This window comes from Melanotaenia boesemani, chromosome 16 (genome assembly GCF_017639745.1).
Source record: "Melanotaenia boesemani isolate fMelBoe1 chromosome 16, fMelBoe1.pri, whole genome shotgun sequence".
In the NCBI taxonomy this organism is placed as follows: Eukaryota; Metazoa; Chordata; class Actinopteri; order Atheriniformes; family Melanotaeniidae; genus Melanotaenia; species Melanotaenia boesemani.
Genome location: NC_055697.1, coordinates 6,773,981 through 6,781,835, shown reverse-complemented (window position 1 = coordinate 6,781,835; position 7,855 = coordinate 6,773,981).

Sequence of the window (7,855 nt, the reverse complement as noted above, 5' to 3'; positions counted from 1 at the left end):
TTCATCTTCATCTGTACACCGGGTGCCATTTCCTGCAAAGCCTCGCTTACAAGAGCAGGTGTATGACCCGATGGTGTTGAGACATGTGGCGTTAACGTGGCATGGGTTACCCTTACACTCGTCCATGTCGACACACGCCATGTTGTTGGCAGGGCGGTGGTACCCAGCCCGGCAAGGACATTCGTAGGACCCATCAATGTTTCTGCATTCTTCATTCACTCCACATGGATTGTTCAGTTGTTGGCACTCATTTATGTCTTGGCAAAGAGTCCGGTTAATCAAGATGAAGCCTGACAGGCACTGGCAAGTGAAAGAACCCTGATTGTTGACACATGTTGCTTTGTTTCTACAGCCTCCATTGTCCACCAGACACTCGTTTACATCACTGCACTGGATCATCCCGTCTCCAACGTAACCCACCTTACAAGTGCAGTTGAAGGAGCCAGGAAGGTTAGTGCAAAGAGCATTTGAGTGGCACTGTGAAGCCAAGGAGCATTCATCTACATCCTTACAGGTGAAACCGTCTCCCTTATAGCCTTTTAAGCACTGACAGGAGAAGGAACCAGGTGAATTTGTGCAGGTTGCGTTGGGACTGCAGCGTCCTGCCTTACACTCGTCAAGGTCATTGCATATGGAGTTATTGAAGATGAAGCCAGTTCCGCAGTCACAGTAATACGACCCACCAGTGTTGACACAGGTAGTGGTAGATGGGCAGATGTTAGATTGTGCACACTCATTAATGTCCTGGCACAGTCGTCCATCTCCAACATAACCTTCCAGACAAACGCATTCATAACTGCCCAGCCTGTTGATACAAGTCGCCCTGGGGTCACATTGGTTGTCTTTATTGCATTCATTTATATCTGCACATGTCAGCCCATTTCCAACAAACCCACTTTTGCAGGTACACTGGTATGAACCGATCATATTTTTACAGTCTGCAAATGAGCTGCAGAAGTTGTTTGCGCATTCATTGATGTCTACACAGCTCTGTTCGACACTTTCAAAGCCGTCGCTGCATGTGCAGCGGTAGGAGCCAGGCAGATTTATGCAGCCTCTGTAGCCAACTGAGGACGAACACACCCGAGGGGTCTGTGAGCATTCATCTATGTCAAGGCATAAGTAGTTTCCATTGCCCTTATAGCCAGGATTACAAGTGCACATGTAAGATCCAGGGTTGTTTGTGCAGGTGGCATTCCAGTGACATATCCGTTGGTTTGTGCATTCATTTATATCCAAACACTGGAAGCCGTCGCCCGTGAAGCCGACTGTACACTGGCACTGTCGCCCTCCCTCGAAATTAGTACAAATTGCATTAGGGTGGCAGCCTCCATTATCCTTTTGACACTCATTAATATCCTGGCAGCTGAGGCCATCTCCAACATATCCACTGAGGCACACACAGCTATAGCTGCCTAGGTTGTTGTTGCAGCGGGCCTTTGAGTGGCAATTGTGTAGGTTGCTGAGACATTCATCAATGTCGCTGCACAACAGACCGTCACCCTGGTAGCCTGTTTGGCAGACACAGGTAAAGTTGTTTCTGACCTTAAAGCAGTCGGCCTGTGAGTGGCATCTGATGCCTGCATCTTGACATTCCCTGAGCTCAACAACAACTGCAAAGAACAAGAGGGGAAAAAAGAAAAGAACTTGAGAAATATTCTCTTTAATGTCCATACTTAAATAATTGTTGATGACATGAGGAAGCCGAAGGATTTAAGTAACTGTGTTTATGTTGTGAAAACACAATTAAGAAAGTTTCAGTGGAAGTTACCTGCAGAGCAGTATCCCAGCACTGCAAATAGACTTGACAGCCACAAGAGAGAATACCTGTGTGGGTAAAGAAAGAGAAACTGTAAGGGCATGCAGTGGCCTGAGTTCAGAGAATTATGTGAAGTCTGAAATGTCATCTAGTTCTGGTCCTTAGAAGACAAAGCAAAGTCATGATTTGACCTAACTCAGTGATTCTCAAACTGGGGGGCAGGGCAACATGACAGGGGGGGTGCGTGGGATTGGGAAAATGTAGCAGACAAACTAATGTTTTGACAACTTGGGCTCTTGAAAACATTCAGATCCACACTCCAGACCACTTAGTGGTGGTATTGCACCAATTCATTTTTGCCAACCACCAAAAAATATAAAGTAGAAGAAGAACTGCAGGCCAGAGATTAGAGTTTACTAAATGCATCGAAGGGAGAAAAAAAGAGAGAGATGGAGAAACAGGTAACTGGGATAAAAGAGGGCAAAAATCTTGCTCGTGGTTTAACAGTAATTGTTTCTTATTACATCCTCCTCACATCTGTGATGTTATAAGTATAGTAAGTTACATAGTTATGTTATATATATATATATATATATATATATATATATATATATATATATATATATATATATGCTGGGAATGTTTATTCCTCCAGAGGGAGGGCACGGTAGACAAAGTTTGAGAACCACTAACGTAACTGCAGAGTCAGTCTTACGTTTCTCACCAGTTCATCAGTCAAATGACTTGAGGTTATTCAGCTGAATTTATCAAAATAAAGAAAACAATCTCTAGATAGCTCTGATTGGGTTACCATCTAAATGTTAATACTCCCTCCAGGCCTAACAGGGCCATTGTTTGCGTCTCAGGGGAAGGGTCTGGATAGATAGTCGATGCAGAGACTCCAGTTACATAAATGCAGGAACAAATACTGTAAATCATATTAAGCCGTCCTGAGGGAATGCTGCTAAAGGACAGTGATGGGTATTACTGCTGCCATCTTGTCTTTTGCCATCAATACTTACAGCCTTGAGGCAGTATTTTAAACATGAAGAAATGTTTGTGAGATTAAAGTATTGAATCTCAACAATCAATCAAACTGCTCTTTCAATTTATTTCTTGCTATTTAATCATTTTTTTCTAAACAGAAGTCTACACTATTTCTAGCTGTCAGTAAATACACATTAAGGCAAATATTATTGCAGCCAATAAATCACATTCATGTCTGTGATGAGAATCTATAGGTTTTAACTGGCTAGCTTAGCATAGCTCGTAGACTTGAAACAGGAAACAACTATGTTTCTGTCAAAAGAGATAAAACATCTAAACCTCACTTATTATGACATTATATCTGGTTTAATTGTACAAAAACAAAAAGACAAGTAATGGAAGCTTGGTTGGATAAAGTATCTTACAAAGATTGCAGCACCGACCACGTAGTCTCTAATAAATCCACAAATTGTGATTTTAAATTTTGACATGCAGATAAGAAGTTTAATGGTGGTGAGGTTTGGAAATATGAGATGGATCTTAAATGAACTTGAGAGCTAAATTCTCTTGTTTCATGCTCAGCCAAATGTAGCCTATTAGCTGTAGTTTTGACATGAGTCAAAAGTTTCCAAGATATCAAACTTTTCTTTTAATATTGTGGTACAATTCAGCACCTTTATGTTATTTTCATCAATCACTAGCCAAGTTAGCATTTCCCCTTCCAATAGTGACCAGGCGTCCTCTTTTACCCAGATTTGTCCTCTTTTTGAGAGTTCAAATATGCGTCCGGAATTTTGCTCTGTCTCAGCCTCATATATGTTTGCATCATGTTTTTCACTCCACACACTCACTTATTGTTATATTCATTGTTATCCACTCTCTCAGACAACAAGCAACAGGAGAGGGAGGGGGAGAAAAGTGAGCCACAGTGCAGAGAGGACATAGTTAGTGTTTGTTCAAAACTGCAGAGAAAATGTGTGTAACTCTTCCTCCTCAGATAGTTTCAGATGGACTTTGCACCCATGAGCGATGCAAAGTCATTCAAACTTTTCCTGGTGAGAGGTTTTAACTCCCTCACTATCTCCACAGTTTTGTACAAACACCGTAATAAGACCAATTGAAGATAAGGTTCATGTTTTGGACTGATGGCTTTGACGGTTGAGTGTCCAATGCAAAAACATAAATATACATTCACAGATGAACCACAGTTAAATTCCTGCTGATGCATGCATGACATCCAAAGCACGGTGGTGGAAACTTACACCAGTTCTGCATAAAGACAGCTTTCTTTCTTTCTTTCTTTCTTTCTTTCTTTCTTTCTTTCTTTCTTTCTTTCTTTCTTTCTTTCTTTCTTTCTTTCTTTCTTGCCAAACTATTGCGGTACAATAAGTTATAAGTTGAATGTCTACAATGCAAACCATAATGTTTTACCTAACTTTAGCTATAGGTTTTACAGCTTAACCATAACCATGTAGTTAACCATAATGATTTAACCAAGTGCATCGTTATGCAAAACCTTAACTAAGCAAAATTGTGACTAAATGCTATGATTTCAATATAAAGCCATTTTAAAAGATCAGTTGTCAGGGTGGTGGTCAAAGATGTTCAGTGTGTGGATCATCCATAGACATAATGTTCTTCTCTTGACATGAACAGTGTTTTAAAAGAAATCTGCTAAAATGTCTGTGTCAGTGGACACAAATTAATAGATTTATTTATGACCATTTCACATTTGGCTGCTCACTGGTTGAAGGTGTGAAAAGAAACTTGGTTAACTTGGTTAACTGTTTAGACACCATAGGGTTTTTGCTAGAACTAGAAAAATTTCATGGTTAAAGTAAAACTGTCAAAACACTACACCTCCCTCACTAAATGTCCCTGAGATAATATGAGTAACACTAATCTATATGCTTGGAGATGTTGAGATGAGACGTGGTCAACAGTAATGAGGATATCACCTAGAATGGTTTTACTCAGGCAGCTGAGCTGAGACAGACATGTACTGTAAGTTAGATAATATTATATAACTGCACTTAGATAGGATTTGTTTTAATACACAATTCTATCTGAAAATTATTTCTCTGATTTATATCTTGTTTTTGTTGTTTCCTTTTGTTTTGAAGATTAGATTAGATTTTTTAAAAATTGACCAAGCTTCAGTAATTCTGTAGTTTATATTTAAGAATCAATAGGTCACATGGAGCAATAAAAATACATCACGTAAACAGCTGGAATTTTCAATCATATTGATTTCAATCGGCTCCCACTTCTTCACACCATCCAAAGAATTCTCCCTAGGAGTGAATGTGAGTGGGAACGGTTGTTTGTCTCCTTGTGTTGGCCCTGCAATGGACTGGCGACCTGTCCAGGTGTGCCTGCCTCTCGCTTGCTAATTGCTGGGATAGGCTCCAGCTTCCCCCAAGCCCTGAACTGGACTAAGCGCTATAGAAAATGAATGAATGGATGAATGATTTCAATTGGATAGATTAAATATTTTTCTGTGTAAATTCAATATCACTAAGAGAATAATGCATTTATGCATCAGAAAAAATTATATCATAAGACGAGTCATTGGTCATTTAACCACTTACACAACAACAGACTGACATATTTGTTAGAAGTATGAAATATGGACAATGTAGGTCAACCCATGCAGAGAGTGACAGTAAAAGTGTGTCATGAACTGCTTCGTACAGCGAAAACAAATCACCTTATCAATTTATCTTAAAGGGAAAATGGAAAATAAATTCTGTATCTAAACATATATATTCGCATGAAATGGCATCATGATAAACAAAGTCTTTTGACTTTGGCGAGTTTTAACAATCTTTAGCCACCTGTTACAGAAGAATGAGAAGCAAACAGAAAACAGTAGCAGACATTTTTACTCACCTCATATTTCCCCTTCTTGTGGCCCTGTTAACATCTGCCATGACAGGGAAAGAGCAGAGCAGCCTCCTCTCGATCTCTTAGCTTCCCCTCGTCCTCAAGGAGCTTCTTCTGCTTTCTCAATTTCTCCAGCCCATTTAGTGACAATGGTCCATCACTTCTTACCCAGCTCTGCCCTGACATCTTAGACCTCTGGGAAGGGGAACACCCATATTTCCCTGGTTATGTGTCAGTACAAGCACAATAAACGTTCCAGGCCCTAAGGCTTTCGTTTGTCCTATTTCTTGAAGAAAAACAAAGGGCAGCAACATAACAGTCATTCATCTGTTCTTCAGTGGGAAAGGTTTAGATTATTCTAGTCATACTTTACTTGTCTGATTTTTCTCTTTTTGTTTGAGAAGTCAGTAAAATATGTCTGAAAGAATCACTGAAAATAGACAGTTTAAGGTGTTGTCATGTGGCAAAATTATGAAATACACTTATCAGCCACAATATTAAAACCATTTTCCTGACAGGCAGTGCCCCTTGATGCTCCTGAAACAGTTGGGAAATGTCCTTTTATGTCTTGCATCAGGATCTTGAGAGAATGTATTTTTATCTTTTAGATAAAAAAAAGTGTTACCAGAGTTTGATGTGAAGTTCACTCACAGTTGAGCTGAACATTGTTGGAGACTAAGAGTCATTTTATACTTTCATATTTGTGGTCCTCTCAGCCTCAAACACATTACTACTTTGTGTTTTCTGAAGCACAGCAAAGCTAAAGCACCATCACAACCAAGAACAAGATCAACCCACAGCTCAGACTGCTGTAGATTTCTGATTCCTGCCTCCAAGTGGCAGCAAAACACTAAAGCACACTGATGTGTGTCTGCAGGAGCCGAGACAAGCAAAACGCAGATTTAAGTTGTGGCCTTAACCCGTGTTAAATAATCGAGGACTTTTTTTGTCCTTTTAGGTAGTTTTTCACTGACCATTTTTGTTGTTTTTCACATATGGGAGGATTTTATTTGTTTCCTGTTTCAGTTTTATTCAAAGGTCAAAAGGTCAGGACAACAGGGGAAGAAAGAAGTCCCCTCCCAAAAAAACGGCAATAAAAAATTACAGAACGATTCAATTTTTTCTTTTTTTGTTTCATAAAAACAGTGACTTTGTGTTAGAAAATTGGCATTTAAAGGAAGAAAAATAATTTGAATGTTTACATATGTGGTATTTTTTATTAGGACTGAAGAGCAAAAAATAAATAAAATTTAAAAAGTGGAAGTGGCTTTTTGTCCTCCGATGATCCGAAAGAATTGGAAATTATAGCGACCTACAAGGGTGAAGTTTTCTACAAGTAATTCTACCATTTTATGTTGAACTTATTCGTTCTACTTATTCCAACCATTTAATTAACAACTGAATTGGATTTTATATTTACATAACAAGAGAATACATATTACCAGGCTTTAAGCTAGACATTTGTGGCCACAACAAAAAAGGTTTAAACCAATTAGCATCTTATACTGATTAAAAGTTAACCATCAACACACCTGTCCAGCATGGTTGCAGCAGAATGATGGTCTGGCTGCTGTGTTGTGCTGAACAAATTTGCTTTGCCAAGGGGAGTTTTGTGGCTATAAGGCTCCCCTTGATAAGTATTCTTAATTGTTAGATTGGTTTATTGCCAAATTTACATGGACCTGACAAGGGGGGAGAGAAAGTGAAGGAAAAAAAGATCATCAGAGCACCGATAAAAAGACAAATAAGCTATAAAAAAAAAAAATCATTAATCGTAAGAACAAAAACATCAGCAACAGAAAGGAAAACATGAACAAACTAGTTTTGGTGATTAAACCCACAAAACGACACAGCGACTGTCTCAGCATGTAGGTTAGTAAATGCCGGGCATAGTGATCAGTGACAGAGTCAGCCGAAGGGGCCCCAGGACCCGGGAGGCCAGCCACCACACCAGAGCACAGATCCCAGCCAGCCTGCCACAACCACGCAACCACCCAGAGGGCGGCAGAGGAAGGCCCCAGCTAGAGTCACCTCATTCACCCCACCCTCCACTCCCACACCCAAATACCCCCTGCCTCTCAAACCTCCCACTCCCAAAATACCTCCTCCCTCCCTCCTATCCTGTCCTCCTGTCCTAATCCTCGATAAACAAATAAAATAAGATAAAAATTAGAAGTAGTACTAAGTAATTACTAAATAAACTGGTAATTCACAATCACAAAA